At 36.3% G+C, this 14765-nt stretch overlaps 2 long non-coding RNA genes across 12 annotated transcripts in view; one reads left to right on the forward strand and one right to left on the reverse strand.

Annotated features, from left to right (window-relative positions):
- LOC128803347 (uncharacterized) overlaps window positions 1-14765 on the reverse strand; it is an 85675-nt gene that overhangs the window by 40423 nt on the left and 30487 nt on the right. For 8 of the 9 annotated variants that reach the window (XR_008435697.1, XR_008435696.1, XR_008435694.1 and 5 more), the window contains 2 exons: window positions 12690-12841; window positions 1130-1215 (listed from right to left, as the gene is read on the reverse strand). This is a non-coding gene — a long non-coding RNA (uncharacterized LOC128803347). Of the gene's footprint in view, window positions 1-1129; window positions 1216-3127; window positions 3234-12689; window positions 12842-14765 lie in introns of all 9 variants that reach the window. The other variant, XR_008435690.1, reaches the window with a different exon arrangement.
- Window positions 1-14765, forward strand: part of LOC128803348 (uncharacterized) — a 78816-nt gene that overhangs the window by 5036 nt on the left and 59015 nt on the right. The window lies entirely within an intron of this gene.

A 14765-nucleotide genomic window follows, 5' to 3' on the forward strand; every position in this document is an offset into this window, starting at 1 on the left:
TGAATGGAAACAAGGAATTCAGTAGTAGTTCACCAGATGAGAAATATGCCTTTAGACTCCAGAAAGAAGTAAAAAATAAATATGCTGAAAACCAGTCAACACTAGCTAGAAGAACAGATTATTGAGACTGCTGTAATTTTTTAAGAACTTTTAGTGTCCTTCTTTCTGTCTGAATGTGTTATTTGTGTGAACATCCTTTTTCATAAAGCAATGAATATCACAAAGATTCCACTGTACAACACTGTACTGATTGGTTGTCACAACTACTGACTAAATATTAATTTTTAAAGTTAAATCTATAAACTCCTATATCTGGATCACTTTTTAAATCCTACACATAAGTGAAACTCTCAACAAAACAATTTCCTGACTTACACATTGTCCATCCTCGTTTTGAAAGATTTAGTTAGTGATTTACATTAGTTCATCAATTTTATTAGTTAGATAGAGAAAAATTAGATAGTCTCTTTTGTTTTGAAGTGTGTTTCATCTCAGTTTTATGACTCTAAGGAGAGCGATAAACACTGCAGGCTAACTAGGAGTTCGACATTAGTGCAATCACTTTGGTTTCATAACTCCTACAGATTTTTATCCCTTACAAGCAATGATTTACATACCATTGAGGGAAAATGAAAATGAGGGGGAATCTCATTATGACACTGTAAAGTGTTCTTAGTTTCTCCTAACACAGACTAGATTAAACCTGGCCTATGTCACAAGAAATGTGAAGGCTGAGAGCAAAGGGTCCTTTCTCATAATACTCATGCACAATTAATGCTCTCTTTACTCAGTAACGAAACCCAGACCCAAAATGAGGAGGAGGATATGGGCTACTATTCTTTCACCTTCACTCCCCACCCCCATCCCCTGAGCTGTGAAGAAAGGATCAGGTTGCACTATTTTAAAAGCTGGTGCAGTACGCACACTTCCTCACTATATTGGCAAGCACTGGGAGAAAATATCTGTCAGAGCTCCCTGCAGGAGTTCCTACTGCTCCATAACATCCTTTACTCAGGACTGTGACTTCTCAACAGAGCTGAGTCTTCAATAAAGTGATGAAAACTTCTCCCATAAACATACAATATTTTTAGGGACATATACAAATATCAGTATTATTGAAATAACATACCTTTGACACATGGCTTTGAAAGCTTCATGCTTCAAATCATAAAAATCAAACTATCACAGTAGTTCAGCACTACAGGCAAAGTAGACCTGTAAATAAATTAAAAGAGAAGTTAAGCAACTTACCGTAATTTCCTGAATATGCTTAAATAAACAGGATTGATTAACACATTAAAGAAAATGCTCTGTCTTTCATCCTATACTGTCTGAGCACAGGTTTCTGGTTACTGCTCCTACAGACTCTTCAAGTTAAATCACACTGCTGATGTTAAATCTGTGTCAAGGTAGAAGATGGATGGTGCTTTGGCCAAAGTTTGGAATGGGAGTCTAAACAAGGGCCATAATCCTGTCCTTGATTCAGAATTTCACCAATGACTTTTCCAAGACAGGGACAGTTAAAACTGTCCTACATCTCACTGAATCTAAGAGATAAAATAATACTTGCAGGATGTGCCAATGCCACACATACTAGGGTTATAAAAGTCAGAAATAATCCAAGATCTGAAATAAATGTTTAGCAACATTTTGTTTACCTGTACATTTGTCTTTTTCAAAATATAAAACTCACAGTTCCCAAGGCAAGGTGCCTAGTTAGCAATGCCTAACAGATGTCAAGAGGCTAATCCAACTATGAAGGTCTCTCTTAAGAGGAGTTCCCATGCCATATCATATCTCCACATAAAAAAAGAAACCCAAAATTTTTTGAGTGATTGAAATTCTCACCACTGACTGATTCAATTCAGTGATTGAATTCTCTCACCATGTGAAGAGAGTCTTCCACTCTCTTCACATTAGAAATGGAGATCAGGTCTGGAAAGGGCACTAAAAGCCTCATATCTCACCCAGGGATCCTCCTGCAGGAACTGTGGAAGGAAGCCATAAGCCACCTCCTGTTGGAATAGGGCAAGTTTCGCACTGGGAGAAAGAGTCTGCACAAAGCACTGCATAAATGCTGGGCTGAGCCAGTGGCACTCAGAGGCTAGAAGAGCTGCATCAATCTGTCAAATGGCCTAACAGTGAGAAGGAATAAATCCTGTTTAGTCTTGCCTCAGCCACTATTACCTGAGCTCTGAGAGTTTTAAAGGAACAAAATCTCATTCCAGGCTTAAAAGAAGCTTGAGGTCTATAGACAAAAAGCTATATACTACACCTAGGGACTACAACTGTAGTTGCAAATAATACACAATTTCAACATACAGATTGGGAGATATTTCATTTGAAAGCAAGAAGGAAAATAATGACAGGTTGTGTCATATGACAAAAAATTTACAAGTAATAGCAAACCTGTCCTTTTCTTTTTGCATAAGAGTCATCATTCTAGAGGGAGAGCCTGCCGAAAATATGAAAGAGGCACATTAAAATGGAAGGAAAGATAAGTTTAATGGAAGATGCTGATCTGGATGACTGAAGTCTTCATCAAATAAGAAAGCAGTCTCCTATTTACTTTGTGATGCTGTGTAAATGAGTGAATCAAAGCCCATACATTCTCTTGCAAATCATGTCACGAGGATTCTATGTCTCTATGCCCCTGAGGTCATGAGTGACCATGTACTGACCCCTGACAGGCTCCTGCTGCCTTTCCTTTAATACACCTCCCTAACCACTTGAGCCCCTATGAGTACTATACATTGCATGCTTCCTACCTTCCTTTCTTTTATTTTAGCAATCTATACCCCACAAAAATTTCCTATAATCTTGTGTGTTTCTCTACAACCTTTCTTGTACTTGTGAAGTTTCTCAGTACTTAAGCAGACATGTTAAGGAGTAAGGAAAACCACAAAAATATAAGAATATTTCAGGGAGAGACTCAGCAAGTTTTCAGAAAAAGAGAAAAAGGAATACTGTATTTCAAATGAAATAAGATGGTTTTCAACTGGAAGAGGCTCACGTTTATATTATCAGTGAAACTTCTGCTGAAAGGGGAGGAAACAGTAACTGTAGACAGTAGTTCAAAAGGAAGTGCTGTTACAGCACAGACCAAAAAAAAAAAACTTCTTCTTACCAAGTATAAAATATGTAATTAATGCTGAAGTTCCGCATATGCCTTAAATACTGAGCTGTGAGTGTAGATTGCACTTCAATGTGTCCAACAGCCTTAATGCTGAAACCTATACAGGGAAATCATTATGACAATAGCATTCACCAAACACAAAACTGAGATATTCTTTCATTGAAACTCCTCCAGCTCTAACAAAGACAGCATTCAAAAAAAAAAAAAAAAAAAAGAAAAAAGAAAAAAAAAAGAAAACAAACCACAAAACAAAGCGAAAAAACAAAAGAAAACAAAAAAACAACCCAGCATTCGAAAGACCACTGTCGATGCTGGACATACTGGACATAGACTGATTCTTGAGTCAAAAACATACAACTTCTACTCCAAAAGGAGTAACTCAAACAAAGAAGAGACCTTCAAGTTTAAGACTTTCAAGTTTCAGACCTCTAGTTTGAACGTATCTATGTTTTCACACATCAGTAGGTTCAGTGGAGTTAGAAATATCCAGTATGTGTAAGGAAAACAATCTCTATCAGGGGATACAGCATGAACATGATAACGTATGTTTCCCAAGCCTAGAGCAATTGTCAAGCAATTACTGTTTGTCAAGACAACACACTTGATAGTCAGGGTCATCTAACCCCAGGTCATCTCCTTCTACCTTACACTGAGGCAGGTGTCAGTAACTCAGCTGCCCAGCTTTCTTTAATTTGCTCTGAACCCAAGCTGCAGATGCAGGTTTCCCTCGCTGCACGCAGCCAGAGAGCCGAGGGAGGCGCGGTGACAAGGGCTCAGCTCCCGCACCGCGATGGCTCAAACAGGCAACAGATGCTGGGGTTTTGTTCCGAGGGAAGGAGGGCCCGCGCGGGTCAGAGGTGACTCCTGACAACTGATTATTAACCAGGGCTTTCTAAAGCACTTGCAAGGCCCATATTGTGTTTGTTTAGGACCCAGAACTACAAGTGCATGTTATAAGCAGACTGGGTGAAGTGGTTTGTCTCTGAGTTCAATTACCAATTCTAGCTACCTTTTAAAACAGAAAAGAGAATGGCCTTGTCTTACAGAGTCTATTTTAGTCCAGTTTTATATTTCCTTTTTTCCCCCTTTCATTTTAAAGACCCTTATTCAATTAAATATACCCTCTTTATAAAATATTATTATTATTGCTATCTAGATTGTGATTTCATGCCTGCACAATTTTTATTTAATAATTTATATAAGGAACTTCTTATTCTTAATTTTTACATCTTATGATAGAAAATTTAATGGCTTCTCTTTACCATGATTTTGTCTTCCAATTATAATTTATAAAAGTGCATATGTAGATGGAAAATGGAATTCAATTTAAATGTAGCAAAAGAGCCCTTAATTTTTTGTCAGTTAAATTAAATAGCTAAAACTGTATACAACTTGTAAGAATAAAAAACTTATCAGAACATACTGTATTGAAAACTGATTTATTCAACAAGGATGAATCACTGCTAGTTGGTGAACTTAGGTGATTGTTTCTGGCTAGCATGACCTTCAAGACTGTACAACTAGTACATCTCATCCTCTTACAGATTTCATTCATGGACCTAGTGAGAAAAAATTAATTACCTGCTTTTTCATCTCCCAGTAGATTTTTCAATTTTGAACATACTAGTCATTAATATAAAGTAGATGAGTACACTAAAAGAGAAAAAGAAGATGGTTCCACATTCTGCAGATTATAATTCCGAATGCTCTGCCAGTGACTTCCACACCTTCAGTGGTTTGACTTTATCTAAAACTTTGGCATAAAAAATGTGTGGTATGGTATTTTTATTGTGTTATTTTAAAATACTACAGTAAATTTAACTTTAATACTGGCTGTCCTAATTTCATAATTAATTTTAAGTGGTCCTGTTAAAAAAATAAACTTTTAATTTAAAGAAAGCATACATAGAGAACTCATTAAACACATATTAATCATTCCAAGAGACCACACAAGTAACAGAAAACATGATTTCCCTCCTTTCTCTAATAGCCATTTAGACTATAATATGTTCAAAGCAGCATGGTCCCTACTGTGCCTGCTGGTGCACATGCAAAGTTAAAGAGACAGAGGCCTGGCACAGAGGTTTGCCTTCATCTCCTCAACACCTGAGGCATTAGAAGTAAGAAGCCAAACAGGATAGGCTTCTTCTTTAATGCAGTGGCTGTTCAGGTGCAGATTTATCACCAGCAGGAGGGAAAGGGTGAAAGGATACCATGAAGAGCCCTAGATCCTTCCCTGTTCCTCCACCCATTCTCGTCCTCCTCAAGCTACAGCTGCACCTCTGCCTATCTACTGAAAACTGAACAGACTTCAGGCTAACCAGGGAACTGAACATAAGAATTCACCACCTTAATCTCTGCCAAAAATAGAGACTTATCACTAAACTTCCTTGTCCTTGCAAAGTGACTTAGAAGGATAAACCTACTGTCAGGACAAGTTTCCCAAATTTAAAGGGAAGTTATTTCTGAGAATTTCCAATAGTTGTGATCCTGGCTTGCTGCATTTTGTAATATGACTTTCAGATTTGGCATCACAGATCCACAGATCCCCCCCTATTCACTTAAGATGGATCAGAATGAAATTCCTCCTCCTCCCAAATTACTGTGATGGAAACAACATTATCCCATGGATTTTCTGTTCTTTTTCTTGCTCTTTTCATTGCTGGGCTCAAAGATTTCCTCTCTGTAACAAAGAAAAAAGCCAGTATAAGGAACAAGAAAAGTCACTACTCAGGATTACAATGGTAGCAACAAGTCTCTAGAGAGAGAAAGATGAGTAAAGTTTCATTTAAGGAAGGGCAAGATTAGGTGAGAAAAAAAGGAGCGATAGAGGCATTTCATTTATATGTGTTAAAAAATCTTTGAAATACTACAGATTGGGAAGTTAGCGAAGTTGAGAGTACAGTAAAAGGAATAAGAATGACTAAGGTTGATTCTAGTTGATTGAATTCAAAGAGGGGAAAGTCCTGAAAGTATTTTGTTTCATTTTTGCAAAGACTAGGAGTAGGTCATGATTCATAAACAAACTTTGTTTTAAGAATACTAGAGAGGTTAGACTGGTTCAGGCCCGGGCATACACTTGGCTCATTTACCCATCTCCAACAGCTGACAAAAGCCAATTCTTTTCCAAATATTCCCTCAGTGAACAGCAGGACAAGGACAAGCACTTGATAACGCTCATACATTCCAGCATCCAACTTTACTTTAGCTTGGAGGATTTCCTGAACCTGATGTGGTTTGTCCAGTCAGTAGCTTTCACTAGATCTCTCTTCCAAGGCCTTGTGCAGTCTTTCCTTAGATTGTTGCACACTTCATTAATCTATACTGTCTTTAGTAATAGAATGCTGTGAGTATAATACCCATGAACATATAAAGTAATATAATTTATTGTATTATTTACTTTGAACAGGCCTACTGCTGTCCTCTGATGCACTCTTATTTTTTTATTGATAGAGAAGGTGAAAAGTTGATCCTTGTCCATCCTTTTTGTTTATGACTTTAGAACATTTCTTACTGTTGTGAAAATGCAAATTTTGCTGTTTGTTAGAGGGGTGCTGTAGTTACAGTGTCTGAAGAAGACTGTATTGCCCCAGGGCTGGATATCTATTTCTTCTTAGCTCTGCCAATCAACCACCAGTCTGCCTGCTATCTGTGGCAGACGCTGAAGCTGCTATTGCAAAGAAGTTCTTCCAAGATCCTGGGGAACTGGAAGCCTAGATGAGCACATTCTGAGAGAGCCATTCTTTTCCACTGTTAGGGAAGATGCATTAGAGGAAAAGATGCAGTCATGCATATTGTGCTCTTAAAACCCTGCTGGTCTTTCTGCAAGCAGAACCTAAAAGAATCGTGGGTAGTGGAAATAAAGAGAAGAAAATTTGCCACTGCACAGAAATCAGCCCCATTCCAAGAAAATTACTTTCTAATAACTAAAGCTCAAGGAATCAATGTAAACTTTATCTAAAACTGGAAGCAGAAAACTGAAGCTAAAATAGTTCAAGCCTCCTCCAAAGGAGAAGGACATTGTTTCTAGAGTAGACCTTAAGTGGGCACAGTTAACATCACAATGAAAACCACAGAAGCTTGTGAGAGTTTCCTATTATTTCAGTAGGAGATTCGTAATTCATGCAGTATTCTCCCATTTTCCCTGCCCTGTGTTTTACAAGACACAAAAATATTTTTCAGGCAGACAGGAAAGCACAGTTTCTCTTAGTCAAAAATTACAGACAGGTAAAACAGGTCTCCATTGTTAGGCAAAAATATAAACAAAACCCTTTCCTAAATCTTACTACAAGTTAAGGTATATTGTATCACTGCACAGAAGAAGATAAGCAGCTATTGCAGAAAAATGAACTTTTAGAGAAATTATATAAACTCTACTTAGTGTCAAAATTATTTAACAGTCCTGTACTATTGAAGTGGAAGAGACTAAGGGGACTGACCTTGCCAGGATATTCAAACAGAAAGTCTTTTCATTCATGTTTTAGACTAACTCTAGTTAAAGTGAATCTATTTGACACAAAATGATCTGCACTGTTGCAAAATAGTTTCTGTCAGCAGACTTAGGCAACGCCCTATCAGCTATAATCATTCCGGGTTTGGCTACAGGATCTGATTATTGATTCAGAAGGGGATATCTGGCTAAGCAGGTAAAGAGAATGTACTGAAAGTTTCACAAGACATAAGATTTTTAAAAAGGCACCCACACCCCTGTTATAAACAGGTAAACAAAACATTTTGTCAGGAGCTCTCAGCATCCCTCTAGTTAGAACAGGACACCTATTTGTATCTGTTATGAACAAGCACACATTTAGAAATCCCCATGTGAAAAATGTGACTCCGGAAGATAGGTCAGTGCCATTGACTCTCTGCTATGATGGCTAGATATGCTGAAGGTTAGAAAGGCTCAAGGCTCTAACATTATCAGCTCTAATCCCAAATGTTTCCTCATTCTGTCTGGCTTAACTTAGAGCTGTATGTCACATAAAAGCTCCTGAGGATGGTCTTGCCCCTCACTGGCTTGTTGACAAAAACATATGATTAATTATCATGTTGACTACTGGCACTTGTTTGGGAAGTTCCTGAAAAACAAACCCGAATTTATTTATTGTTCAAGGCAGAGAGTACCGAGTGAAATATTTATGTGGAGAGCAGGCATCTCCTGAACATCACAAAGATTTTGAATGTGAGCAAATCCCTGTCTCTGAATAGATCTGTCTATCCCCCAGACCCTTGGTACTTCAAGGTAAGAAGGTGACACTGTAATACGTATAATTTATTCAAAGTTTAATGAGGAGAGGACTCCTTTGTGTACCCCAGACACCTGATGCAGCAAGTACCAGGTCATTGCAAGGCTGTGCTTTCAGAATGTAGCTCAAGTATAAAATGTTTTGGGAGACACTGTAAGTGCTGAGAGGTTTTTACTGATCTTGAAAGATGACCTAGAGGCTGATTTAATCAATCTGTTGCTGTCTACAACCTCTCCTCTGGGAAGTAAAAAGCTCCTCGTAATTTGATGTCTAACAGTAAAACCATAACAAAATGTTTTAAATTGATGTTGTTTCTGTAAGTCTGAGAATTGTTATGATGATATAGTTTTAGACCTGTGTGAACTGAACCAACGATCTGTTGTGGTACTACACCTCAATGCTTTATCTTCTGAAGCAGGCTGTGGTGATGGCTACTTTTTCTGGGAGGAGGCAGGGTGAACACCAAGTCAACAGAAAATTCCTGTTCAGTTCACAACAAAGACTCAAGAATAGCACTCTGGAATATAATCCAGAGTTCCTATGAGGAATCTAATGTCTTTTCTCTGCTGCATGGATCCCCATATAAAAATAGACATCTTGCAGGCTGGCAGTTCAAAGTCCCTGAGGATTAGTGATTGGTTAGGAGATTATGGATACTACTCCAATCTGAATTTGAAATAGCAAGTGAAATTGCTGAGGCACTGATAGTTGACACTGAACTGCTAGGCCCTCACCCTTCCTGTAGAGACAGAAGGTTCTGTCACTGATTTGGAATGGTACATTTGCTTCTGCAATCAGTTGTAGAAGACACCCTGTTTCTGGTGTTTATTGTTTCTAATAAGCTGGACAGCTTGTTAGAGAATGAGAGAGGAAAGCCACGAGGCCAGCAAGTCACTCAGCACTATGTATGACACCATGCTGAAATAAAAAGACAATCACTACTATTGGGGCTATAAATACATAAGGCACTTAACACAAAGCCAGCCACTATCAAGGTCCATGCAGAGAGTATGCAAGTAATAAAATTAGTCTTTTCAGGACCTGAACTTTAAAATACATGAACCAAAGACATGTCATATTGCTGAGGAGTATTTTATCACTTCTACATGCATGGGCAGCAACTTGTAATGAGATTCATGTTCCTCTTGCCTCCATCAGACTTCCCTGCCAATACAAGTGGATCCTACTAATGGATATGTCCCAGAAGATCAGAATCCCACCTTTTAGGACTCTGGACAAGAGATAATGTCTTAAATCATAACTGTAGCTTTACTTGTAGAATTTAGAAATTAACTGATCTCTTTTTAAGGGAAGTCTTCTCCCCTCCCTGTTTCCCTTCCCTGCTCTCTGTTTCATCTCAGAAAGAGGAAATGTTACTATGGGATATGTTGCTCCCTGAAGAATCACACTAGGGAAAATGTTAAACACCAGTAACCTATGACTCCATTATCCATATACAAAGAGGTATATCTAGTATGTTAACTCAAATTGTATTTTGCTAAAGGTTGTTAGGGAACTTAATTTATTGTATGAAATCATACTATTACAACTAAATACATGCATTGCATGATTTCCATCTCTATGTTATGATGGAAATAATTAAATCATCCATGTTTGTATTCACATGGCTATTTAATGCCCTGAAGTCAGTGGACATGAGGGTACTTCAGGTGTCTGCTGATACTATTTAATGGACCTTTTCATTCAAATAACTTGTCCTTGCACTCATGGGGCACATGCACACCAGCAATGAAACACTTCTACACAACCACTCAAAGAGGCATCAAAGAACATCCCAGAAAAGTTATTAATGTTCTTCATTAAAACTGGACAATTATAATAACTGTCTGTGTTTTGGTCAACTTAGATGGAAAACTGGGTTATATAAATTAACACACACACAAACTGAATTAATAAAGTAATTATCTCTTTATGCTGTTGTTGTAGCTCACATACTAGTCTGGAGAGCCCAAAACTGCATAGAAATGCAATTTTTAGTTCTTCAAATAAAATATTTTTCTTAATTCTGACATTTTTTTATTTATTTCTCAAAACTGGCCAAAAAACCTTAACACTCCTAAATATTAACCGTTTCCAACTTATATCTTTCTGATGTGCAGCTTGTACTACTTCATTCAGACCAACTGCAGTTATGTTAAATAAGGAGATTACATTACATAATTAAATCTGTTAAAATAGCATAACTCAGAATAACTGCACACCAAGTTCTACCAATTCTACTCCAATCATATACTCTTCTGCCAACTTAAATAAATATTATATCATTCCAGTTTCCTTGCATGTGAGGCTGTTTACCTCACTTAATCATATATTGCATATATTTTTTCTTCCTAATCACCCTTTAATTATTCTGGTTTTGGATGTCCATAGTTAATCTGTAAGTAATATTTTCAAAATTATTAAATAATGATTTCATTAACACCTTTCAAAATGGGGGGTAGATCCATCTATATATTATTAACTGTATGTTTCTGAGTACCACACTACTCAAAATAGATACAGTCATCTTGCTGGGAACTGATTTCTGTAGTAGTTGCGCTGGACCTCATGCAGGAAAACTATATTTCTCATCCTAATAAATCCCCTCTGGTTACTTAAATAGTTTCTTTAGTCAGCATTTTTTTTAACTGTTCAATAAAATATTACATGGGAAAGCTTAAAAAATATAGTTTGCAGTTGTAACTTCAAACTGTAAAAGTAATGTTCCATTACAAAAATTCTTAAATTAATATACACATTGAGAAGCAAGTTCTCACAAGTAAAACAAGACAACTGTAGGTTTCAATTGCAAGTAAAAGAAGCTTTAGTATTTTTTCTCCATTTATTTAACTGATTAAGGCATCTTGCAATTTAAAACCATTATTCTCTCTTCAGGAAACACCTTGGATCAGAAATTACATTTCTGACTTACAGAAGTCAAGTCACACAAATTTCAGAGGTGTCTCAAAAGCAGTATTCACTTCTATCCAGAAATTATATTTTCCTATCCTTGTAAAAAACCATAACTTAAGCATTCTAAAGTTATTTGCTAGACACGTTCCTCTAAAAACGTCTCTCACCTACACTGTTTTCCTTCTCATAAACTGCATTAATATAAAGATGCAGTGTTATGTGAGTCATATTTTTGAATAATTCTATTCAAGCTGACAACAATCTTCCTTCAAATGGGCTTCTATCATAAAGGTTTTAAGACTTTGGTTGTCTCTTTCTAAGTTAATTCTCAAATAGCATAAGAAGATGCCTCCTACTTCAAAAAGAAACAACAAAAAAACCAACCAACAAACCATAAACTAAAGCCAAGTAAATCTAAATGGTTCAGGTGCAGAATTAAATAAAAAAGTCTTACTGGAACCCTTGGTTCCTTATCAATCAAGATAACAAGATAAAATGAGCCAGAAAAGTGAAGGGCTGCTACTTTTCTTTTTTTGTCTCTGAGGTGTTAGCTGAGTGAAAGTTATTTGATTCTCTGTACAATATTTGCATTTTTAATACAGCTGCATCTCATAATTGAAACTTTTCTAACACAATTTGAGAAAAGAAGGTAGAATAAAATGTCCATTTGCAAATGTTCACAGCCTTTCCTGTTGCAGACCCAATATAAGAAAAACCACTGGAAGATGAACACTTTAATTTGAAGACTTTAATTAATGTTTGATATAAACACACAAGTCTTCAAGCATCTAACATAGTACAACAGAGTAATAATTATTAATACCTTTGTCATCATCCTTCAAGTTGAATTTCAAAGAGAGAACAGACATGATAGCCAGTATTCTGAATAGACTAAATTCTGTCAGTATTCTGAATAGTCAAACGATCTTCATTCCTTCAATATTCTTGTTGTTACATATTTTATGCTCTAACAAAAGCATACACATGGATTATTCCCAATTTAATCAAGGCTATGAATGTTGGTAACATGAACCATACATTTTCTTTAATATTGTTTTTGAGTACAGGAAAATAAAATAACTTGAGGTTTGGAGCAGAAATACAAATGATTCTTTCTAATATCACTAACTAATTTCACTTTACGGTTCCATTATCACAGCATAGATACTAGGTTTCATTTTTATTACTAACAGACATTATTTGTCACTGTAAAAATAGCCTGTTAACCACAGAAACTAAATTCACCATCAAAGTTCTGGTTTTGTTTAGGAATCAGACTTTTCCAGATATTCTGTCAAGTAGCAAACCCTAGTTATCTATATGTGACTTAAGAGAAACTACATGTATTTTAAATTCAGATTATTTCCCTGTAATACATACAAAGCTATACATACCTGAAGAGCATGTGCTAGAGAGAATTAGAATTCAATAAAAAAGGGCATTGGCAATGCTGAAATTAGCTTCCTGACCAGAAAACCAAGGAGTGTAAGCAGAATAATAGCACTGCTTGCATGAACAGGTAACATGCTTTATCCTTACTGAGGATCTGTAAATAGAAATTATATATAAATAAACTTTAAAATTAAATAAGTGAAAATTAAAATACACAAAGGCGTGCAAAATTCAAGAATACATCTATTAGACAAAAAAAGAAAGCTGCATTTATGATGATTGATCATGAGTTCAGACTATACAATTTTATCTCCACATTGCAAATTTATTTTTCAAGTTACAACTTAATATTTTGGGCTATCTATTGTGTGAAGCCAACAATTATGGAAGAAAATAGATGTAAGAGCATTATTATGACAGAAACATTTTGTCTAATCTGTTCTAAATTGTCAATGAGGAAGATGCTGCAGCATCACCAGATAACTTCGTTCCAGTCTTTAACTGTCCTTGTACTTAAAAGAACTTTCCAAATATGTAGCCTGTTCTTTTTGACTGTAAATTAAGATTTTTCTTTTTCTTGTCCTTCTACAGCTGGGTACAAAAGACCGTTGGTGACCATCTTCTTCACAATAATCTTCAGATGTCCTACTATTTTCCCCAGTCTTCTCTTCTCTAGGCTAAACAAATACAACTTTTTTGAAATATGCCTTATAAATCTTGCTTTCCAAAAACATTTTCACTCATGCGTTCTCCTATGGATTCCCCTTCAGCTGAAAACTGAAATAATTTTCCTTTTGTAGACTTTATCTTAACACAGAGATCAAACAATTTTATTCACTGATTTTTATTCTGGCAATTTTGCACGTTCTTTGATTTTACTTCATCTGTAAAACTAGGTAGTATCCATACTACTTGCAATTTTATGGAACTATAGAGCAGTAGGCCCCACAGACCCTTGAAATAAAATACACCTCTACATCTCTTCAGTAACTTTTTTTGGAAATCAATAATGACAATTTTCTTTGTATACAAAGTAAGTAACTTTTTCTTATTTTTTCCTTTACTACAAAAAACTGGATACACTAAGGATTTTTTTATATCTTCTTGGTTTTACATTTAACAGCTGAAACAAGAATTATATTATTCTTAATAAATAAGCAGACAGATGGATGGATGGACAGACAGGCATAAATCCAGTTGTTCTTTGAGAATCAAGCATAATAGAAGGGAGATTTGACTCTCAGCCCATATCTCTGTCTATTGTCTCAAAATAGGTAATGTCTGCTGAAACAGAGTTAGAAGGATGCTGGTAGGTGAAGTCTAGGAATCTCTTTTTGATGATTACACAAGTTTGATGATTACTAGTTTGTGGTAAAAATATGTCACATTTTGCATTATTTTCAATGAGTTTTGCATGAATGAAGAAGAAATATTGTGGACCAAGAGAAGTAAAACAGAGGATTTAAGATAATAACAGATCAATTCTGCAGCAATTATCTGTATTCACATTTACTCCCAAATGCCTGCTGTTAGAGAACCCAGTCTCTTTACTTTTTTTTAACCACAGATGGTTTATTCCAGGAATCTTCAATTTATTTCCTTGAAAAGAAGGTGGCTGGGGTGAGGGGGGAGGCGAGGGGAGATGGAGAAGAAGTCATAAATTGCAGAGCAGTTTATGACATTTAGACCAGATTTTCCATTTCTTTGCTCTACTTCACTTGCGCAGACTATGCAACTATGCCATAATCACATATGAAAGTTCTTCTCCGAAGTGGTTTCTACAGTTTGGTTTGGCTTTTTATTATTCATATCGTTTATTCACAGAGTACTTTCATAATGAATTTCTGAAATGTAGCAGTTGTTCTTTGTAATCTAGTTAATCTATCAATAGGCAAAACATCCCTAAGTGTGCTCTCAACAGGCTAAAGGAGTAAATAGGCTGAAGGACTCCTCACAGCACTATGCTCCTGCTCAGAGCCACCCAATCTCAATCTCCAGAAAAGCCTCTACCCTTCAGCCAAACTTCTGAATGCAGTTATCTCCTCCTTCCCATACTTCAATTCAGCTTCCAGCAGCTC

This window comes from Vidua macroura, chromosome 2 (assembly GCF_024509145.1).
Source record: "Vidua macroura isolate BioBank_ID:100142 chromosome 2, ASM2450914v1, whole genome shotgun sequence".
In the NCBI taxonomy this organism is placed as follows: Eukaryota; Metazoa; Chordata; class Aves; order Passeriformes; family Viduidae; genus Vidua; species Vidua macroura.